The sequence below is a fragment of the Mauremys mutica genome, chromosome 1, assembly GCF_020497125.1.
Source record: "Mauremys mutica isolate MM-2020 ecotype Southern chromosome 1, ASM2049712v1, whole genome shotgun sequence".
Lineage (NCBI taxonomy): Eukaryota > Metazoa > Chordata > Testudines > Geoemydidae > Mauremys > Mauremys mutica.
The window spans coordinates 195,784,979-195,808,386 of NC_059072.1; the positions used below are offsets into that span (position 1 = coordinate 195,784,979).

A 23,408-nucleotide genomic window follows, 5' to 3' on the forward strand; every position below is an offset into this window, starting at 1 on the left:
TCTGTATACCAAATCCCAAACACTAACGTTTTTTAATGTTGGACAATGACAGGGTCACGTTAGTACCTTTGACTTGTTGAGCTAAATTAATAGAACACACTGTATGCTATTTAATCAGCTTGTCCCTTTTTTGCTTTAGAAATGGGTTTTTATACAGGCCTGGAACTAAGGCTTCACTTAATTACTTAAAAAAAAAAGTGGGTAGAATTAAAAGGGTCTTTAGATTTTACTGTGAAGTGAAAAATGGGCCTTTTTGTGGACAATTTTGCTAAGCTAAGCAATTTTTTTTTAGAAAAGAGGCAATTTTGTATAGCAAAAAAAGCATAGAAATCATGGCAAAAAGTAATATTTCTCTTTTTTGTTATTGAAATTACATATAAAACAAGAATGTGACAGGGTGAAAAATTCCATGAAATAAAAATTATCAAATGCATGACCAACTACACATCTGATTTGCCATTTTAAATACAAATTAAGTTGTTTGTAATCTTTGTACTCCTATAGCATTATCTTTTCATTTTGTTTTATTGTTTTTTCTTCTTTTTTGTTTAATCTGTTCAGTTCTGCACTTCCTTTCCAATCTGTGTATTTCATGTTGCAGTCTAGATGAGCATTTCTGCCCTCTTTCTTTTGAGCATGTTTTACTCTTTCCCAGCACTGAAAGAACACTGAACCAGGAACCTTTTAGAACTTCTGTTTAATTGCAGAAGACAAGCCAATTCAAGATGCCAACAATAACGTACAGTAGATGTTGTGTGTGCTTTTTCATAGTTATTGGGAAAGTACTTCATTATCCAGCCTCTCAAAGAAGCAAGATGAGGTGAAGGGCCAACTTCTGCTAGAGGCGTGTACGTGTTAGAAGCCATGTGGCTGCAGGATTCAAATAGCTATTCAGTGAAAAAAAAAAAAAAGTGTCCTGCTAAAATGTTTGCAGTGTCATTTCTAATTAGAATAGCCTTAACACCACACAATGGTTCATCCATTTACTGAAGACATAGAAGCTTTAGCCTTAGAGAACTTTGCTAAATACGTCATTAATTTCAGAGCTTGCTCTCATTATGCGGCAATTCAAAGCCTACATAGCCTTATTATTTAGCAAAGATTGTATTTTCCCTGTTAGACTGTACTGTTAGATGTGATTGGCCTAGTGATCTGTCAGAGACGAGCTTGGATGCTCACAAAGCCAGAAGCAACCATGGATGCGTTCAGCCTTACGCAGCTCCAGCTCCAATTCCACTCGGATGTGGATGTATTTGCCACATACTGCAGACCTAAGGAGCAGCGAGGAGGAGAGGAAAATAGTATGGGCAGGACCTTTTCCCATTCTGACTTTCCATGTCTCTCTCAATGTCAATTTCGGTATTCCCCTGTGAAGGTGATGTTTCAGTGTGTTTTTCTATAATAAAGTCAAATTATAAATCATGTTTATTGTTCTGATATTTTAAACAGTTTAGATTTCTCATTTCTGTGCTGGCATATTGTGGTGTGTGTGGTTTCTTTGTGTTGAACCCATTAGGTATATGCATGGACTATTTGCCTTCATCTGATCTGTGACTCACCCTTCCATTTGACTTATGACTCTACACTTGGCACTTATGTCCTCTTCTTATCTTGGTTTCCACTCTGACCAGTTATCCTAGCCATTCTGGAGGATGACACATGTAAATTGTTCGGTAAATAAACAAAAAGGCTGGAAGATGATCTTCCTAACCCAAACTCCAGCAGAGCAACTGCATGCTGGGTTTCAACAATTACTAAGGAGAATGTACACAAGCTACACATCATGTGGCACAGCTCTGGTAAGCACCTTCAAACCCGATGAAGATGTTCCTGTGAGTAATGGCACAGACTGATTAGGTGTGTGTTTATTCTAGACTGACATTTGATAATTAAGGACTTCTTTCCCCTTTAGCAGCCCACAAGTACCAAAAGAGCAACTTGCAGGAATGGGGCAGTGCAATGAGTGGGCAGAACCAAACTGCTCTCCCTGTATACATCAGAACATGTGGCTGAAGGAGTAAGAATATGCTGCATGTCTTGAAGGAGTGTTTCAGATGTTCCTCCTCCCAGCACAACCTAGAAGCTTTGGGGCATACATTTCTCTAAGTGCTCACCTTGGGGTGGTGCAGCTGTTCTTACTTCCCTCCTTTAAAGCCAAATGCAGAGCTATGCCAGGAAGTTGCAACTGAGCTCTTAGTAAAAAGACAGATTTTTTTCCCCATTCTGTTGCAGATATAAGTCCCTCATTATCAAAGACTTGCAATTATACCTCATATTTGGCACTTTTTTGATGTGTAATGGGGATGCCTTTTCATTTGTAACTTCAAAAGGTGAAGTGAAAAAAATGAGTGTATTCACCCACTGCACTTCCTAATCCCTTTTACCCTTGCTTTTGATTAACTGGATGCCATCAGGTATCATGATTTCTTGATGCTAGTACAACAGAAGTCTAAAAGACAGGTACACCAAGAGGGGGAAAAAAATAAAAACATTACAAATGGAATGAAGGTGTTTGGGGTAAGGGGCTAGGGAGGAAGCATTGCCTATAACCCAGCTGTGCTTCTAATTTGTTGTGTGACCTTGGGCAAATTAATTTTGCAACATGGAGGAAAGGGCAGAAAAAGCTGCAAAATCTGCAGAGGGGAGGAACAGTGGCTCCATTCTGTAATGGAAGCCATGGAAGTCCTACTGCTCCAGCTCAGCAGTGTGCAGAAGGGGGCTGAGCCAAGGAGTTTCCCCTCCTGCAGCATGCTCCCCAGTTTAATCATCAGAGTTATTAAACAGATATCTGTCTTGAACTTACGCAGTGCTATAACCAGAAATATTTCCCCTTCATATTTTCTAGGTCCTAGATGTGTAACATTCAACCTTCTTCGTGAAGTTTGTTCATCTGTGAAAAGGGGAGAATATTTATCACACACAGTTAAATAATGTCTGTGCACCACTTTGAGAAATAAGAACGGTCATACTGGGTCAGACCAAAGGTCCGTCTAGCCCAACATCCTGTCTTCTGACAGTGGCCAGTGCCAGGTGCCCCAGAGGGAATGAACAGAACAGGTAATCATGAAGTGCTCCATTCCCTGTCTTCTAGCATACAAGTATTAAGGTGCTTATAGCTACTAATAAATTTTAAAAAGAACATTAATAAAGTAGGAAAAGTACATACTAAATGTTTCCATGTACATTAAAATTATTAACTCTGAAAAGACTATATGTTTTATAAACAGAGCCATTTTAAGTATTTTTAAACATGGTTCTTATTAAACTGTTTTTCCATCTTCTTGGCGCTTCTGAAATTATATTGGCATCAAAACAGATGAGTTCACTATATAAAGTTGCTAAAATGTAAGGCTAAGTAACCATTTTTCATCAATTCTTGTTGCTGTTCCTAAGTGGGCCCAAGTACTCTGCTAGATAATTCTCATGGAGTCTGTAAAATAAATGAATAAATAAAAATCAATTATTTGTTTTGTTTTTATTTTTTATTCTTCCCTCCTTGAAGGTCGAAATACTAACTAACTATCTGTCTTATCTCATTTTGCGTAGTTGTTCTGTCCTTTTTGCCTGAACACTAGTTCAGAGAAACATTTTAAATAGAAGGTAACAAAATATTTCACTTTGTAATACAGTACTAGGAATATTCATGTTGATTTTTTTGTTTTGGTTATGCCTCCACACTATTCAATTTTTTTTCCTTTTAGAAGAACAAACTATTTCACAGGTTTATGAGATGAGTAGAAACAGGCTTGCTATTCCTCAAACCAGGGGTCCCCAACCCCCGGTCCGCGGCCCGGTACCGGTCCGCGGCCTCTTACAAACCGGGCCGCGAACCGACCCAGTGGACCTCCCGCAGTCATGCCTGCGGGAGGTCTACCCGAGCCGCGGGACGAGCGCTCCCTCCGCAGTCATGCCTGCGGGAGGTCCGCTGCTCCCGGGGCTCCGGGGGACCTCCCGCAGGCATGACTGCGGATGGTTCGCTGGTCGCGCGGGTCAGCTGGACCACCCGCAGGCACGCCTGGGGGAGGCCCACCGGCTCTGGTTGAGCTGCCGCAGGCATGCCTGCGGGCGGTCTAGCTGAGCCGCGCGACCAGCGAACCATCCGCAGTCATGCCTGCGGCAGCTCAACCGGAGCCGGTGGACCTCCCGCAGGCACGCCTGCGGGAGGTCTACCCGAGCCGCGGGACGAGCGCTCCCTCCGCAGGCATGACTGGTCCCTGGTCCTGAAAAGGTTGGGGACCCCTGCCTCAAACCACTGTCATGATTCATGTCCATTTTGATTCTGGACGTAACAGTATTATCAGAGAAATAGTTCAGCACTTGCGGCTGGGTTTTGCTGAGACATGTGTTTTACAATCACCACATCAAAACATCTGTTTCGAGTGTCGTATATTGACTCCAGGGCCGCCGGGAGGGGCGGGGGGGGCGCAAGTGGGGCAATTTGCCCCAGGCCCCACAGGGGCCCCCACGAGAATATAGTATTGCAACTTTTTTTTAATGGAAGGGGCTCCTAAAATTGCTTTGGCCCAGGCCCCCTGAATCCTCTGGGCAGCCCTGATTGACTCTTTTCTAAGAACACCACCACCAACACTAACAACATATTGTAGCTCTTTTTAACTATATAAAATGAGTTTGGCAGATTCATCCTTAGCACAGGTTTGATCCAGGCCACAAATAAGCCACAGAGCCTTGCGAAATTCACAGTAAATAAACAAACCAACAAAGTCAGCTCCCAGTTGTTGAAAAGGCAGAAGCTGGGGGTGAGGAAGAACAAGTGCACGTGTGTTGTTCCTTATAGTAAAGCAAGGAAAGCTTGCATTTAACTACTGCATTTTATATAACCACAGAAGGTATAGACTGCTAATGCTGCAACCTGCTCTTCTTCATCTCCCTTGCAGCCCAGAGTCTTGTTTACCAGTATGGCCTGTAACCTTTTTGATTTTTGCAACTTTTGCAACTACACAACAACAACAGCTTTTCCACACAGAGTGGGAGAACCATTCAGGTCAGGAGTGATATACATTTTAAAAGCTTTCATAGCACTTGCCAGAAGCACTATCCCATGTTAGCCAAAGGCACTAAAATTACGACTATAGTTTTAGAAATAAAGAAAAAAAACCCCTCTTTTTTAAGCAGCAACTGCTGATATTGGGCAATCTTTTTGCCTATCAACCTAAAGTTCTCATCCTTTCTGAATTTCTCCATTGTCTTCCCCTTCTCCATCACATCAAATTCTTGCTACCTATAATTACCTTCAATGTCCTCTCCCTATCTTATCTGAGCTTGTCTTTCATTGTCTGGCCTCTCTATCCAGCCAAGTATGCCACCCTCATCACCTTGTGTCATGGACCAAGCCCTGGCAGTCAGGCCTAGTGGTCAAAGACGTGGGTCAGAGCCAGAGTCAAGAACCAGGAGTCGGAACCAAGGTTCAGAAACTGAGCAGGGGAGCAGGGTGAGAGTAGATTGGTGAAGGGCAGGAACAAGGCTGGGACTAAGACAGGCACAGGATCAACGACTGCTCACTGGTGTGAGCACTGAGCAGCCACTGGGCAAGTACTCCTGGCGGACTTAAGAACAGTCGTGGCAACGCTGCTAAGCCAATATGGCCAATTAAGGGTTTCAGCTGCCACAAGCAAGCTGGTCTCAGGGTACGTCTACACTACGGGATTATTCCGATTTTACATAAACTGGTTTAGCAAAACAGATTGTATAAAATCGAGTGCGCGCGACCACACTAAACACATTAAATCGGTGGTGTGCGTCCACGGTCCGAGGCTAGCGTCGACTTCTGGAGCATTGCACTGTGGGTAGCTATTCCGTAGCTATCCCATAGTTCCCGCAGCCTCCCCCGCCCCTTGGAATTTCCGGGTTGAGATCCCAGTGCCTGATGGGGCAAAAATCATTGTCGCAGTTGGTTCTGGGTACAGCCTCACCCCTCCCTCCCTGAAAGCAGCAGACAACCGTTTCGCGCCTTTTTTGCTTTGTGAACTGTGCAGACGCCATAACACAGCAAGCATGGACCCTGCTCAGCTCAATACCGCAATCGTGCATGTTTTAAATACCTCACGCACTCTCGTGCAGTATATGGTGAACCAGGACCTTCAAACCAAGGCGAGGAGGAGGCAGATATGGCAGCGCAGCGATGACAGTGATGAGGACGTAGACACAGAATTCTCTCAAACCGCGGGCCCCTGCGCTTTGGAGATCCTGATGGTAATGGGGCAAATTCTATCCATTGAACGCCGATTTTGGGCCCGGGAAACAAGCACTGACTGGTGGGACCGCATTGTGTTGCAGGTGTGGGACGATTCCCAGTGGCTGCGAAACTTTCGCATGCGTAAGGGCACTTTCATGGAACTTTGTGACTTGCTTGCCCCTGCCCTGAAACGCCATAATACCAAGATGAGAGCAGTCCTCACAGTTGAGAAGCGAGTGGCGATAGCCCTGTGGAAGCTTGCAACGCCAGACAGCTACCGGTCAGTCGGGAATCAATTTGGAGTTGGAAAATCTACTGTGGGGGCTGCTGTGATGCAAGTAGCCAAAGCAATCACTAAGCTGCTACTACGAAAGGTTGTGACTCTGGGAAACGTGCAGGCCATAGTGGATGGCTTTGCTGCACTGGGATTCCCTAACTGGGGGGGGGCGATAGATGGAACCCATATCCCTATCTTGGCACCGGAGCGCCAGGGCACCCAGTATGTAAACCGGAAGGGGTACTTTTCAATGGTGCTGCAAGCACTGGTGGATCACAAGGGATGTTTCACCAACATCCACGTGGGATGGCCAGGGAGGGTTCATGACGCTCGCGTATTCAGAAGCACTACTCTGTTTAAACGGCTGCAGCAAGGGAATTACTTCCCAGACCAGAAAATAACAGTTGGGGATGTTGAAATGCCTGTCGTTATCCTGGGGGACCCAGCCTACCCCTTGATGCCATGGCTCATGAAGCCATACACAGGCAGCCTGGACAGTGGTCAGGATCTGTTCAATTACAGGCTGAGCAAGTGCAGAATGGTGGTGGAATGTGCATTTGGCCATTTAAAGGCGCGCTGGCGCACATTACTGACTCGCTCAGACCTCAGCCAAACCAATGCCCCCTATGTTATTGCTGCTTGCTGTATTCTCCACAATCTCTGTGAGAGTAAGGGGGAGACCTTTATGGCGGGGTGGGAGGCTGAGGCAAATCACCTGGCCGCTGATTACGCGCAGCCAGACACCAGGAAGATTAGAAGAGCACACCAGGAAGCGGTGCGCATCAGAGAAGCTTTGAAAACGAGCTTCATCAATGGCCAGGGTACACTGTGACTGCTGTGTTTGTTGATGAACACCCCCCCCCTTGATTGACTCATTCCCTGTAAGCAACTCCCCCTCCCCCTTCGAGTATAGCTTACTTATGCAAATAAAGTCACTATAGTATAAAAATCATGAATTCTTTATTAATTCATTATAAAAAGAGAGAGAGAAGTAAGGGTGTGGTTTGGGAGGAGGATAGGAGGGATGGAGAAGGCCATTTAAAAATTTCACAGTAATGACAGCCTTCTGGTTGGGCTGTCCACGGGGGTGGAGTGGGCGGGTACACGGAGCCTCCCCCCATGCGTTCTTACACGTCTGGGTGAGGAGGATGTGGAACATGGTGAGGGTTGAGGGTGGTTATACAGGGGCTGCAGCGGCACTCTGTGATCCTGCTGCTGTTCCTGAAGCTCCACCAGATGCCGGAGCATGTCAGTTTGATCACGCAGCAGCCCCAGAGTTGCATCCCGCCACTGCTGAACTTCCTGCTGCCACCGCTGATTTTCCTGCCGGTCTTCCTGCTGCCACCTCTCATCTCGGGTGTCCCTCCTGTCCTCACGTTCACTGGCATCTTTCCTGTAATTTGATACCACGTCCTTCCACTCATTCAGATGAGCTCTTTCCTTGTGTGTAACTTCCATAATATCCGAGAACATTTCATCTCGCGTCTTCTTTTTCCTCTGCCTTATCTGTGCTAGCCTTTGGGATGGAGGAGGGACGCTTGAAAAATTTGCAGCTGCATGAGGGAGAGAAATATTTTAAAAGATACATTTTACAGAACAATGGTTTTACTCTTTCACAGTGAACAGCACTATTCACCTTACATAGCACATGTGATTTCCCTACAAGGTCGCATTTTTCATCTTAATACTGACTGCCTGCAGCTCTGGAGTTACAGATCTCACAGACACAGGTCCGGGCATCAGAATTCAGCTTGCATGCGGCCATGGTAAGCCACTGTCTTTCGGCTTCTGTAGTGATTTACCCTTCCCCCCAACGCATGGCTAATACCACGCAAGCTCCCTGCTAATCAACACCCTTCCCACCCCCACACCCACTGCGTGGCTGGTAGCTTGGGGAAGATCCCCACTGACCAAACACGAAAAAGATCATCGGCATTTCACTCCTCCCCTCCCCCCGCTTGGCTACGTGCAGGAAAGGTTTTTTTTTTAAGCTGCTGCAGTCCACGAACCCAGTAGGAAAATGGCCATCCCCCTTACTTAAATTCCTGATTTTTAACCAGGTTACCCTGAACGATATCACTTTGCTGAGGATAACACAGCGAGATAAAGAACGGATGCTTCTTGAATGCCAGCAATCACCGGGACCATACGCAGCTATGCTTTGCCATGCAATGATACCTGATTACTTGCTACATGCACGGCGTGGTAACGTTTCCTACCATGGTGGGCGGAACAAGGCTGCCTTGCCCAGAAACCTTCTGCAAAGGCTTCTGGAGTACCTCCAGGAGCGCTTCATCGAGATGTCCCTGGAGGATTTCCGCTCAATCCCCGGACATGTTAACAAACTTTTCTAAGTAACTATACTGTCTGCGAATGCATCCCAAGTCCTCAGGGCAAATCAATCATTAAAAAACGCTTGCTTAAAAAACAATGTTTGCTATTTGCAAAGGTACACTCACCAGAGGTCCCTTCCATGGCGTCATTGTCTGGGATAGTTGCTTGGGAGGGCTGGGAGGAGGGTAATTCCGTCAGGGTGAGAAAAAGCTCCTGGCTCATGGAGTGCTGTGTGCTCTCTGCTAGGTCGTCCTCCTCTTCTTCATCTTCATCTTCCCCGTCTGCGAAGTCCTCAGACATGGCAGAGATTACAACCCCCACCTCGGAATCCATGGTCAGGGGTGGGGTACTTGTGGCGCAGCCCCCTAAAATTGCATGCAGCTCAGCATAGAAGCGGCATGTTTTTCGACCTGCCCCAGACCTACCGTTTGCTTCTTTGGTTTTCTGGTAGGCTTGTCTGAGCTCCTTAACTTTCACTCTGCACTGCAGTGAGTCCCTGCTGTGGCCTTTATCCGTCATAGCCTTAGAAATTCTTTCAAATACTTTTTCATTTCATCTTTTGGAACGCAGTTCTGTTAGCACTGAATCCTCTCCCCATATAGCGATCAGATCCAGTATCTCCCGTGCAGTCCATGCTGGGGCTCTTTTTCGATTCTCAGGAGACTGCATTGTTACCTGTGGAGGTTTGGAGGGAACCCAGGCCCGCCCTCTACTCCGGGTTCCAGCCCAGGGCCCTGTGTATTGCAGCTGTCTATTGTGCCTCCTGTAACAGCTGCATGACAGCTACAACTCCCTGGGCTACTTCCCCATGGCCTCCTCCCACCTTCTTTATCCTCACCACAGGACTTTCCCCCTGGTGTCTGATAACGCTTGTACTCCTCAGTCCTCCAGCAGCACACCCTCTCAGCACCTTGTGCCTCTTGCTCCCAGTTCCTCACACATGCCACAAACTGAAGTGAGCTCCCTTTTAAACTCAGGTGCCCTGATTACCTAGCCTGTCCTAATTGATTCTAGCAGTTTCTTAATTGGCTCCAGGTGTCTTAATTATCCTGCCTGTCTTAAATGGTTCTAGCAGGTTCCTGATTACTCTAGTGCAGGCCCTGCTCTGGTCACTCAGGGAACAGAAAACTCTGTCTCCAGTGGCCAGAAGACCTCCCTTTGACTCCTCTGCTGTAGAGGGTAGGAGGGAGAGGGCTGCTGCTGCTGCTGTTCCTGCTGGGCCCTTGCTGCTGCTGCTGCTCCGGCTGCTCCCCTGGCTGGGCTAGACACCACCACCCACCCCCTTTCTCTGCTGTTTGCTTGCTGGCTGGCTAGTAGATTTCCCCCCCACCACCCAGTTGCTGCTGTTACTCCACCTACAGCCCCTGGGGGGGGGGGCTGCTGGCCTGCTCCCCAGAGGAGGGGAGTGAGGGACCCCAGCTCCAGGCCTTGTTGCTGAGGAAGCCACCACCACCATCTTCTGAGCGGGGTCCCTCCTGCCTGGCCACCAGACCACCACCTGGAGCTGCTGGAGCTGCTGTGTTAGCTGCTGGGGAGCTGCTGGAGCCCCGAGGAGAAGGAGAGTGCTGCCTGCTGCTGCTGGAGGACCTCGTAGAGACTCTGAAGGCCACCGTGGAGGGGGCACCTAAGGACTGAGTATTTTTCGGACTGTGCTCTTGTGGTGGGGGCTTGGACTGTGTCTGTTGGGACACTGGGGGTGTGGCGTGGAGCCTGCCCCCGGTCCATCTGTGTCCCCTTTTGCCCCCACCACCGTCGTTGCCCCCTCCACCACCCTCGCTGGCGTTTTTCCATCTGCCTCATTCTCCTGCCTCTGGGACTGAGCTGCTCACCTGGCTTGCCACGCCCACCTCCACCATTTGGGCCTGCAGCAGCAGCCAGCTGCATTGACTTTTTGCACAAGTGCCCGTGGGCGCACCCCCCCACCCCCACCCCCTTGGCCTGGCCCCCTCTCCTTTGCCACATTTGTCTGCCCCGCCCTTTTCCCTTTGTGGCCCTGATTGTCCTGCCCCAGCCCTGCAGCTAGCCCCGTGGTCCCACTGCCCTGTTCCTAGTTTGATTTCCCCCTCCGGGCCTGTGATCCCCCAGCCCTGATTGGCCCCTCCCCTCGTACGCCCATGCCCCCTCCCATGCGCTTGTGCCCTTCCCCCATTTGAGTTTGCCCTTGTTCACTGCACCCCCCCCTATGTTGTTAGCCCCCCTGATCCCCTAGTGCAACTAGAGGAGCCGGAATTCCCCTCTGGGTCGGTGGCCTGCTACCCTCCCACCCCCGGGTCCTCGATTGCTCCCCACGCCCCTTTAGCCTTCCCTTTCTGGCACCCTCCTCCCCTGCCTGCAGCCTAGCGGGGAGGGTTGGTCGCCTCCTTTCCCTCCCCTCCCCTGGCTGTTTGTCCCCCTTCCCGCTCTCGTTATGGCGGGGGACGCGGCGGGGGAGACCCCTCGCGATGCTCCCACCGCCCCTCCTCCCGAAACCCCCGTGTCCAATCCCCAAGCCTCTACCTCGACCGCCGCTGCCGGTTTACCTGCCACTGCCCCCGCTGGGGCACCGGCAACGGCGTGTATCGGGGAGACGTCCGCTGCTGCCACGTCCTTCGCCCCTTCCGATTCGGAGGGAGCCCCCCCAGCCGGTGGGAAAGGTCGGGGTGGGAAGAAGGGTAAGGGCCCAGCTATAAAGACCAAGCCCTCCATGGCGGGGACTACCCCCGCTGCCGTGGTCCCGCTACCGGCCGCGGCATCCCTCCCCGCTGTTCCCTCTACCAGCTCCGCAGGTGTCCCTCCCCCGGCCCCCAGGGCATATGCCCAGGTGGCGGCGGCCCCCCCGCCTGCCGCTACTCCTCCGCCTGCCGCTTCCACTACCATCTTTAGCGGCCGGGGCCCCTTCCCCACCTTGACTAGGAAGCACGGCGTCCGTTGCCTCCTGGTGCCCGCCTCGCCCCACGTCGAAACCTATGTGAGGGCATTGGCGAGGGTAGTGGGGCCCACGGCCATTGTGGCGGCCTCCAAAATGTACGGGAAGGTGGTCTTCTTCCTGGCGTCGGAGGCCGCCGCCCAGGAAGCGGTAGAGGCGGGTCTGGCGGTGGGGGGCGTGTTCGTGCCCCTGGAGCCTTTGGAAGACCTGGGGGTCCGCTTGGTCCTGACCTCCGTCCCTCCCTTCCTGCCCAATGCCGCCCTGCTGCCCGCCCTTTCTGCCCTGGGGCGCCCTATTTCTGTCATCAGCCCTCTCCCATTGGGCTGCAAGGACCCCGCCCTCCGTCACGTCCTTTCGTTCCGCCGGCAAGTGCAGCTTCAACTGCCGCCGGCGGCACGTGACGGAGAGGCGCTCGAGGGGTCCTTTGTGGTCCCCTACCAGGGAGCCCGCTACCGGGTGCATTACTCGACGGGGGAGGCCCGGTGCTACCTCTGCCGGGCGATGGGGCACGTCCGGAGGGACTGCCCCTTGGCCCGGCACGGAGGAGCGTCCGGGACCCCCGAGCCCCGGTATGGCGCCGGCCCCGTCACCGCCAGTGCCCCTAGCTGCCCAGCACCTGACGCTGCCCCTCCTCCTTCTCAGTCCACCGCTGTGGAGGAGGGTGCGGTGGAGATAACGCCGGGCGTGGGAGAGGGCCCGCCCCAGGGAGACTCCTCCCTCGTTCCTGTTGCCCCTCCGTTGCCTCCCCGAGTCCCTAAGCCGCTGCCCTTGCCCCCAGACCTGACCCCTGTTAGCCAGCCCCCGGATGATGCCATGGAGGGCTGGTCCTTAGTGCAGGGGAAGCGGGGCAAGCGGAAGGCTCCGGTCCCATTACATCTTTCGGATTCGGAGGCCCCCCGGAAGAGCAGGAAGGGGGTCTCTGATGACGAGCCTTCCGCCTTGCCCCCCGACGACGCCCGTTTTGTGGTGCCGGCTGGGCGCGACGTGGCAGCACCGGACGGTGACGCTGCCCCTCCTCCAGGGTCCCTTCCTGAGGAAACCCCCGAGGGAGCCCCCCTTGCCCGCTTGCCATCCGCAGCCTCCGTGAGGACTGAGGTGGGCGTCGCTTCGGGTGTTGGCGGGGAGGGCCCCGGGGTGGCGGACGGCGAACTCCCCTCCATCTACGAGGAGATCGAGGCCCTGGGTCTGACCCCGGTTACGCAGGGGGAGGACGACCCTTTACTAGCGGGCCTCGATCTGAGTGACCTCACCTCGGTCCCCCTGTCCTCGGTTTCCCCTCCCCTGCCTGCCGCTTCTGCTCCTGCCTCTGAGGGTCCCCTGGGATCCTCCATCATCCCGGCTGCGGGTGGCACCCCTCTGACGGCCGCCAAGCCCATCGAGGCGACGGCCGATGCCCCGCTGCCCGGACCCGATTCCCAGGGGGTGTCCCTCTTGGGTGTGGGCCAACCGACCCCTTGCCCTACTCTTGTCCCCTCCACCTCCCGTGATGCCATTGCCGCCCCTCGGGATACTCCCCAGGGTGCGGCCTTAGTTGTTTTTCCCTGCTCTGACCCATCAGGGGCTGCTGCTCTCCTTCCGCCGCCCCCTGTTGAACTGGGGAGCGAGGCGGGCCGCGTGGCATCGGCCCATCGGACGCCACGTCGAGGGTCTGCCCCCTGCCTGCCCGGCTTGGTGGGCCACGGGGCTGTGATGGGGGCCCCGCTGGGGGACGGTTCTCGATCCGTTACCCCGCCCCCCCATGCGCTGAGGGAGGAGCTGCGGGCGTTCCTTGAGGACGTCCGTGGCTCCCGTAACAAAGTCCAACTCGCGCTCCAGCGGTGGGGGGATTTCCATCTAATCCTCCGGGCCGCAAAGGCCCTCATGGGGGAGGGTAAGGGGACCGGGAAGCAGGCCGCCGCGGCCTACCGGCGGGTCTGCTTCTTCCGTGACTCTCTACTCACCCACGGGTTTGGTCACGGATTGCTGCGCGGCCCGACAGAGGCCGTGGGCGTGTCTGCCGGCGAGGATCCCCCCCAGCACTCCTCATGGCGACGATCATCTTTGCCACTTTGAACGCCCGGGGCTGTAGGATGGGTCTCCGCAGGAGCCAGGTGCTCTCCTTCCTTCGGGACGGAGGGTACTCTGTGGTTTTCCTGCAGGAGACCCATACGGATCCGGCCGCTGAAGCTAGCTGGCGGCTGGAGTGGGGGGACAGGGTCTACTTTAGCCACCTCTCGGTTCGCTCGGCGGGAGTGGCGACCCTGTTCTCCCCCGACCTACGGCCCGAGGTGCTGGGGGTCGCCGAGGCTGTGCCGGGCCGCCTGCTGCACCTCCGGGTCCGCATGGAGGGGCTTGTGGTTAATCTCGTCAACGTCTACGCCCCGACATCAGGCCCGGAGAGGTTGCGTTTTTATCGGCAGGCGTCCGCCTTCCTCGGCTCCCTGGATCCTCGTGAGTGCCTGGTCCTGGGCGGGGACTTTAACACCACCCTCGAGGAACGGGACCGCTCGGGGACCGAGCAGTGCCCGGCCGCAGCGGACGTCCTCCGGGAGATCGTCGAACGCCACTCCCTGGTGGACGTCTGGCGCGACCACCACCCGGACGACGTCTCGACGTTCACCTTCGTCCGGGTGGAGGCCCATCGGTCGCGCCACTCCCGGCTGGACCGCATTTATCTGTCACGTTTCCACCTTTCACGAGCCCACTCCTCCAGCGTTCGGCCGGCCCCCCTTTTCTGATCACCATCTTGCCACCGTGACGGCCTCTCTCTGCGCGGAGAGGCCGTGCCGGCCTACTGGCATTTTAATAATAGTTTGCTGGAGGACGTGGGCTTCGTGGCGTCCTTCCGGGAGTTCTGGATGGCCTGGCGAGGGCAGAGATGCGCCTTTCCCTCGGCGTGGCGATGGTGGGACCTGGGGAAGGTGCGCGCCCGGCTCTTCTGCCGCGATTACACCCGGGGCGCCAGCCGACGGAGGGATGCGGCGATAGAGCAGTTGGAATGGGAGGTTTTGAAGCTGGAGAGGCGTCTGGCCGCCAGCCCCGAGGATCCATCCCTCTGCGGAGCGTGCCGGGAGAAGCGGGAGGAGCTCCGGGCCCTCGAGGATCATCGAGCCCGGGGTGCCTTTGTTCGATCCCGCATCCGCCTCCTTCGGGAGATGGATCGCGGCTCCCGCTTCTTCTACGCCCTGGAGAAAAGGAGGGGGGCCAAAAAGCACGTCACCTGCCTCCTGGCGGAGGACGGCACCCCCCTCACGGATCCGGTGGAGATCTGCGGGAGGGCCAGGGCCTTCTACGCGGCTCTTTTCTCCCCGGATCCGACCGATCCTAACGCTTGCAAAGTGCTCTGGGACGGACTCCCGACGGTCAGCGCGGGTGACCGGGACCGGCTAGAGCTGCCTCTCACTCTGGCCGAGTTCTCGGAAGCCCTCCGTCGCATGCCCACCAATAAATCTCCGGGCATGGACGGGCTGACCGTGGAGTTCTACCGCGTGTTCTGGGACGTCCTCGGCCCAGACCTAGTCACCGTCTGGGCCGAGTCTTTGCGGAGCAGGGTCCTCCCTCTTTCGTGCAGGCGAGCCGTGCTCGCCTTATTGCCGAAGAGGGGGGACCTCTGCGATTTACGGAATTGGCGTCCCATCTCGCTCCTCAGCACGGACTACAAAATCGTTGCGAAGGCCATTTCGATTCGGCTAGGGTCCGTGCTGGCGGACGTGGTCCACCCGGACCAGACCTACACCGTCCCGGGCCGCACGATCTTTGATAACTTGTATCTGGTCCGGGACCTTCTGGAGTTAGGGTGTAGGGATGGTCTGTCGTTCGCCCTCTTGTCCCTGGCTCAGGAGAAGGCGTTCGACAGGGTGGACCATGGGTATCTCCTGGGCACTCTGCAAGCGTTTGGCTTCGGGTCCCAGTTTGTGGGTTTTCTCCAGGTGCTGTACGCTTCCGCGGAGTGTCTGGTCAGGCTCAACTGGACCCTGACCGAGCCGGTCAGCTTCGGGCGAGGAGTACGGCAGGGGTGTCCCCTCTCGGGTCAGCTGTACGCTCTGGCGATCGAGCCCTTCCTCTGTCTCCTCCGTCGGAGGCTGACGGGGTTGGTGCTCCGGGAGCCGGAGCTGCGGCTAGTCCTGTCGGCGTACTCCGACGATGTGCTCCTCGTGGTCCAGGACCCGGGCGACTTGGCGCGGGTGGAGGCTTGCCAGGCCACTTATTCGGCGGCCTCCTCCGCCCGGGTCAACTGGGTCAAGAGCTCTGGCCTGGTGGTCGGGGACGGGTGGCAGGCGAGCTCCCTCCCACCCGCGCTTCAGGCCATCCGGTGGAGCGCGGGTCCGCTGCTCTATCTTGGCGTTTACCTTTCTGCCACGCATCTGTCTCCGCCGGAGAACTGGCATGGTTTAGAGGGCGGGGTGAGAGCGCGGCTCCGGAAATGGACAGGACTACTCCGGTGCCTCTCTCTTCAAGGGAGGGCACTGGTGCTGAATCAATTAGTCCTGTCCATGCTCTGGTACCGGCTCAACACCCTGGTCCCGGCCCCGGATTTCCTGGCCAACCTCCGGACGGCGGTGCTGGAGTTCTTTTGGCCAGGAACGCACTGGGTCTCTGCAGGGGTCCTCCACCTGCCCCTGGAGGAGGGGGGGCAGGGCCTGAAGTGCCTGCGCACTCAGGTCCACGTCTTCCGCCTCCAGGCCCTGCAGAGGCTCCTGTATGGTGTGGGTAGTCCGGCATGGAGCGTATTGGCGCACGCCTTCCTCCGCCGTTTCCGAGGGCTCCGATACGACCGGCAGCTCTTTTATCTCCATCCGAGAGGTCTTCCGCGAGACCTCTCTGGGCTGCCGGTCTTCTACCAAGACCTCCTCCGGACCTGGAAGCTCTTTTCGACGACCAGGTCCGTGGCGGCCACCGTGGGGGTTGATCTCCTCGCGGAGCCCCTGCTACACAACCCCCAGCTCCGTGTGCAGGTGGCGGAGTCCCCCGCAGTGCGCCAGAGGCTGGTCTTGGCAGGAGTCACCAGGGTCGGAGACCTCCTGGACTACGACCGGGGAGACTGGCTGGATCCCCTGACGCTCGCTCAGCGCATGGGGCTCTCCAGCCCTCGTACTCCCCGACGCGTACTTCAGGAGGTGAAGGCCGCTTTACTGCCCGCTGCTCGGGCCTACCTCGACCGGGTCCTGCGAGAGGGCACGCCCCGCCCACCTTCCACCCCAGGCCCCGTGGACCTTTTTATCGGGCCCTTGCCCCGTGGACCCAATCGACCCCCTCGCCCTTTCACGGCGAGCCGGCTGCCCGATCTGCAGCCGGTTCTGTTCCAGACCGCGCCAAAAAAACATCTGTACATGCTCGTGCTCCACACTCTTCACTACCTCACCCTCGCGTCCCGCCCCGATACAAAATGGCGGGACCTCCTGCCACCTCTCGAGGGTGAGGAGCCCCGGTGGGCCAGCCAGTATTCTGCCCTGGTCCCAAGGCTCGCCGGGGATGTCAGCTGGCGGCTCCTTCATGGGGCCGTGAGCACGGGCGTGTACTTGGCGCGGTTTACCCTTATCCCCGACACCTGCCCCTTTTGCGGCATGAAGGAGACCCTGGCGCATGTTTATTTAGAGTGCGCCAGGTTGCAGCCCCTGTTCCGGCTCCTCTTGGCTCTCCTCCTGCGTTTTTGGTTGCACTTTTCCCCTCACTTGTTCATCTATGCACTCCCCATCCGTGGCCCCACAAAGTCGCGGGATCTCCTTGTCAACCTCCTCTTGGCCCTGGCCAAACTAGCCATCTACAAAACCAGGGAGAGGAGGTTGGCTGACGGGATTTCCTGTGACTGTGGGGCCTATTTCCGCTCCTCTGTCCGTTCACGCATCCGGGCAGAGTTCCTCTGGGCGGCGTCCACTGGCTCCCTTGACGCCTTCGAGGAGCAGTGGGCATTGTCCGGGGTTCTCTGCTCGGTGTCCCCATCAGGTTCCCTTCATTTAGCCCTCTGACCTCACTCCCGGTCCTGTTTTTTTCATTTGTTGTCCCCCGTAATTAGTTGGTATCCCAGACCTGTGGATCCTCCCCTTAGGCTGGGGGGAGTCCTTTAGCAGTGGGCGGGCTTTGCCCGCCCACTTCCTGGATGCCAAATAGGACCAGACTCCTGTACCCCCCTGGTCTGGGTCTGTCATATTATCCACATCATTTGTTCATTTCTTGAATGAACCACTCTTGTGTTGAAGGAGGAGATCAAATGCTGAGGAAGAGAGTAAGAAGAAAACTGAAACTGGTGTGGGGAGAGCAAAGAAGTGATTTCTGGAGAGAGGATGAGAGGGGGTAGTTAGTGGGGTGGGAGGGAATGACAATGAAGAAATGAAATATGTGCCCAGCTTCACCCAGATCTCTCCCACCGGATGCTGTGTCCCTTTCTTCCTCTTATTGATTATGCCATTTCAGACTATACACTCTTCAGGATAGGAACTGTGTCCTTCTGTTCAAAAAAAGAACCTAACTTATTTTGGGTGCTACTGCAAACTAAAAATTAATGAATAATTATTGAGTGTATTCGCCAACCACTAAATGATGGGGGTTAGTAAGTGATTTTCCCTCTGGGCAGGATTATTACTAGAGCTCTCCAGAGCACAACAATTCTGTTTTGCAGCAACTTTTGAGGTCTTGGCAGTTGTTTTAGTTTCTCCATTGGAACAAGAACAAAACTATTTAAATGTTTAAACAAAAAATGGATTTGTATCAAAATGTCTGTTTTCTGATCAAAACCTGGGTACTGGTCTGGGACGCAGATTCAAATTCTGAGCAGATTTTTTCATCCCATATCACTCTGAATCAGGCAGAGCAGAGACTTGAACCTGGGTCTCCCAAAATCTTTCCAACAAAAACTTAATTGAAACCAATACATCTCCAGGAAACATTCTGGCTTTGATGAAACAGCAAATTAATGTTGAGAGAGAGCTGGTCAAATGTATGAGTGTCATTGTATGGTAGAGGTGCTTGTGATGGTAGGGGGTAGGGGGCAGGGCTCACTCCAGTTTATGTCTTATGTTCCTAAAGCTCATGCTTCAGGGTTCCTGCTGGTGTATTTAATGTATTCTGTGAGGTTATATTATCTCTTTCCTCTGAAGCATCAGGGATGGCCACAGATGGAGATGGGACACTAGGTGGGGAGGGCCAGGGCTCTAAGGTGGCACTGAGCACTGCTTAGGCTGGCTGGCTGTTGCTCACATGCTCAGGGTCTAACTAATCACCACATGTGAGGTCAGGAAAGAATCTTCCCCCAGATCAGATTGACAGTGACCCTAGGAATGGGAGATGGGTTGCCTTCCTCCACAGTGTGGGGGCACGGGTCACTTGTCAGGATTATCTGGGTCTCTCTCATTTAATCAATTCCCTGCCATTGCAGGGGCCTCAAGCACTGGTGCACTTTGGTCTCTCCTATTCTCTGCATTCATCACATAATAGTCTAGCCTGTGTGTCTCATTTACTTTGGTCTCATTTCAGTTGTTGGGTTTAGTGTGTGGGTGCTGGGAGATGTTCGTGGCCTGTGATATACAGGAGGTAAGATTAGATGATCTGGTGGACTTTTTTGGCCTTAAAAACTCTATGACTAGGACTCTAAATTTGAGCACAATTTCATTTAGACAAAAGTTTTCATTATTACAGGGTTATAACCAACTCTTTTCCATCTGTCTCTGAAGTTGCTGGTCACAGAGACGGACATTGCATTAGATGGGCTGGGGGGTCTAATCCAGTAAGGCAATTGCCGTGTTAATCATTTATAACAAGTAAAATTACGAAACAGAGGCTCAGTCCTACAAGCCCCCCATGCACAGCTTAGTAATAGCGCTCAATGGAAGTTCCAAGCATTCAAATTTTGCAGAACTGAGCCCGAGGGCAGGTCTACACTTAAATGCTGCGACACTGTAGTAAAGATGCTACCTATGACAGCGGGAGGGCTTCTCCTGTCAGCACAGGTACTCCACCTCTGAGAGAAGTCGTAGCTATTTTGACTGGAGAAGCCCTCCTGTTGACATAGTGCTGACTACACATGGGCTACGTTGGTATATCTACGTAGCTCAGGGAGTGTGGATTTTTCACATTCCTGAGCTATGTAGTTATATGGAGGTAAGTTTATAGTATAGACCTGGCCTTAGAAGATATTTTTTAAAAAAAATTTAACAGCCATAAGAGATCACTGGAACTGTGGATGAATCTAAAATGTGACTAAAAAAATAAAGCAGTATAAATAAATGAGGAGGAGTAGATCTGACTCACTTCTGTTAGACAACACATTCTGCTTGGTGGATTCGGGGTGCTTAAAATTAAAAATAAACTTAAAAGTATATTAGGATTTTGCATATTTCTCATGCCTACTTTTAGGAGCACATGCTAGACATGGTTACAGAAAAAATAGTTACTTGCTAGAACAATAAATATTTATCTGTATTACACTGAATAATGGATGAATAATTTAAAATCACCTCTTTTTGTCAGTTAAATCAATTGCAAATAGTGTATTAGCATGTAAAATCAGCAATTCACAATTCGAATTCTGAACTATATTGTTGGTTAGTTCTGAAGTTCCAAATGTCAGTGATTATTTGGACACTCAAGTTTAACATTTGCATTCCTAAGAGCTGACACCAGTAAAATATGTTTGCAAAATGTTCACTGGTTGGGGAACACAAAAAGGGGCATGGACACAATCAAAGTAAGATTGTTTTAAAATTAGAATGAATATTGACACACTAATATTTTCAGTTTTCACTTAGCTGTAATGAACATGGATTTGCATGTTCAGAAGTTGGAGACGGGAAAGGGAAATAATCAATTTTACCAGAAGAAAAGATGTTCAAGAATCAATCTATAAATTAGTGATAAGCAAATAACCAGTTTATTTTTGCTCGAACCAAAAAGAGCAAAGATCAAACAAATACATTCTTTTCAGGTTTTCTTTTTCTTTCTTTTTATTAAGAGGGGCTAATTTAATTTTTAGAAAATCATTTTAGGTAAATTCTGAAATGAACCTTCTAATTGTGTAAATGTTCATTTTAGAAATGCTGAAACAAAATGTTTTGATATTTATGGAATTTTTCTTTATTTTGGTTGAAACTATTCACCAAATTCAAAACTGAATACACAAATAATTTTGGTTGACTTGAATCTGCATTTTGTGGGGGAAATAACTATTTGCTCAAAGATTTTCTTCTTAGTCTTCTTAAATATAGACAAATCTTTGTCCACCAACCAACTGTGATTATATTGTCCCAACAGCAAGAGTCTGGTATAACAAACATTTTTTCCCCAAAAATTCATTAAATGGAAAAGTGGGGTACATACAATACTTCATATGAAGAACAAAAATGCCCCATAATCAAATAGCATTTCCCCCCCATTTGAACATTAAAAATGTTCTTTGTCAAAAGTTAAGACATTAAGACCATGATGGACATAAGTAACTTTGTATATAAACTTTATATTACCAAGGGTTGTAGTGGATTCTCCACCATCAACAATTTTAAAATCAAGATTGGATGTTTTTCTAAAGATCTGCTCTAGGAATTATCTTGCAGAAGTTCTAAGTCTGTGTTATACAGGAGGTCAGACTAGATAATAACAATTGTCCCTTGTGGCCTTAGAATTAATGAAAACTTTGAATATTAAAAGTAATTCGCAATATGTACACCACAAGTCTCTCACCTTGCTCTGTATGGAAGTTATTAGTGACCTTGACTGTGAGCTTTTTTGCTCAGTGGAATTGTCATCCAAATGAGCTACCACTTTTCTTTTCTTTGCTGTTGACTCAATCTGAGGGTTCAGTTTATAATGTAATGAATACGGAGTTGATTAATCTATTGGCTCCTAGTAACACCTCATTCTTGTAGAGTACCTTCACAAAATGTAGACACACAGGGCTTGGCCTTGTAGACCATAAAGTTACTTGAAACTATTCCTCAGTAAAAATCAAAGTTAGGTATGATTCCAATCAATTTACAGTTTTTAATCTATTCAGATTATGAATATTTTACAAGAAACAGATACCAGGGGCAAGTTCTCTGAAGGTATAGTACAGGGGTCGGCAATCTCTGGCACACGACTTGCCAGGGTAATCACCTGCCGCATCAGCAGGTTTGTTTACCTGCCGCATCAGCAAGTTTGGCCGATTGCGGCTCACACTGGCCGTGGTTCACTGTCCCAGGCCAATGGGGGCAGTGGGAAGTGCCACGGGCCGAGGGATGTGCTGGCCACAGCTTCCTGCAGCCATTGGGAGCCGCGATTGGCCAAACCTGCTGACGCGACAGGTAAACAAACTGGGCCAGCCTGCCAAGGTGCTTATACTGGTGAGCCGCGTGCCGGAGGTTGCCGACCCCTGGTATAGTATCTCAGCTTTCTCAATTTTTTATTATTAATCCTCTTCAAAAAAATAATTTGGAGGGTCTTTATCAAGAAGATTTAACTTTTTTTTGGGTGCATTTTTTAAAGAAATTTTGTGGTCAGAATCCTGTTTGAAGCAGTAGCTAATGTAACACACATCTTTAAAATGCATTTCCCATAAACTTGACTATAAGGCTGGGTCTATATTTAGTCTAGCCAGTGTGAAGAAAAGGAGTCTGAGTCCTTTAAGAGTTCACCCAAAGGAGTGGGGGAGTAGTGGGGGGGGCATCACCCGAGCAACAGGCTTTCTGGGAGGACCTTAGATGGGCCACTAACCCATGCATACCAGACAGAACCTTCCAGAACTCCATTCTTCCCAGAAAGAACCCTCTTTTCATTTCCTAGGCAATCTGGTTCCATAGAACAGCGTGGAGACAATCCCCTTTCCACAGCCACTTAAGCCTCATAAAAGGGAAGGACCTGGTGTCTCAGCAATGACTTGGGACCAGGTTAAAGTTGGGAGGGCTGTCAGCAGCTCTCTCAAATAGGTGAAAAATATTAAGGAAAGAATAGTCCTGAGGTGTTTAATCTATTGCCGAACATTGCCCAGATAAGTTAATAAAGTTGCAGTCTAATTAAACCACATCCCTTGTAGCATCTCTTTCTTCCTGTGTGGCTGGGACAATGATCAAGTATAAAACAAAATCACAGGTGTGCATAGTACATAAGAGCAAGTGGCTTCATGTCTCAGCATAGCTGAAGTGATGCTCCATTACCAAGAAGTAATAAATCATGTTGAGGGCATGAAAAAACAGGTTCTCAGTCTTGTGATCACAGAGAAAAAAGAATTATCTTTTTTACAATGCTGAATCTTAGAGGTGAATTTTAAAAAAACGTAGGTGGCTGCAATTGAGGGAATGTGCTGGGAGGTAATTTAAAATGTATCTTCCCTTCCATCTGAAAGCAGGACTTACTATTTAGTCTCACTATGTGGTGTCATCAGTCATTCATTATAAATATAAAACTTACCTCTGACAATGTTACTTGTCAATGCTACAGCAGTTGAATTTACACTGTTTCAGATTTCTGCACACCACTGAAGGGATCTTAAATACAGCCACCTGTGTGAAAAGAGCATTAAGTTTTTTAGTTTTAAAAATTAATTCACAGAAATTAAGTCTTTGGGGTAAAACATCTGCAACACAAGTACAGAAACCCACAACTTGTTTAAACAAATACTGTTCATTATAGTACCTTGTAATGCAGTTAAGGTTAATAGGACAATCTTAAGAACACACAATTTGATTAGTAAAAACATGCATGTAAGATAAACTGTTTAGCAATAGGTGTAAGTGAATGGATTAACTACAGAAATT

The 23,408-nt window shown here is 51.1% G+C and overlaps 1 long non-coding RNA gene across 2 annotated transcripts; it reads right to left on the bottom strand.

Annotated features, from left to right (window-relative positions):
* Positions 1-763: 763 nt before the first annotated feature.
* LOC123354757 lies at positions 764-23,153 on the bottom strand. Of its 2 annotated transcripts, none has more exons than XR_006574866.1 (3): positions 23,062-23,153; positions 2,804-2,890; positions 764-1,396 (listed from the first exon to the last, which is right to left on the bottom strand). It is a non-coding gene; the product is annotated as an uncharacterized LOC123354757 (long non-coding RNA). The 2 variants fall into 2 exon arrangements; XR_006574871.1 differs by lacking the exon at positions 764-1,396 and adding an exon at positions 1,477-1,645.
* Between the last annotated feature and the right edge of the window lie 255 nt (positions 23,154-23,408).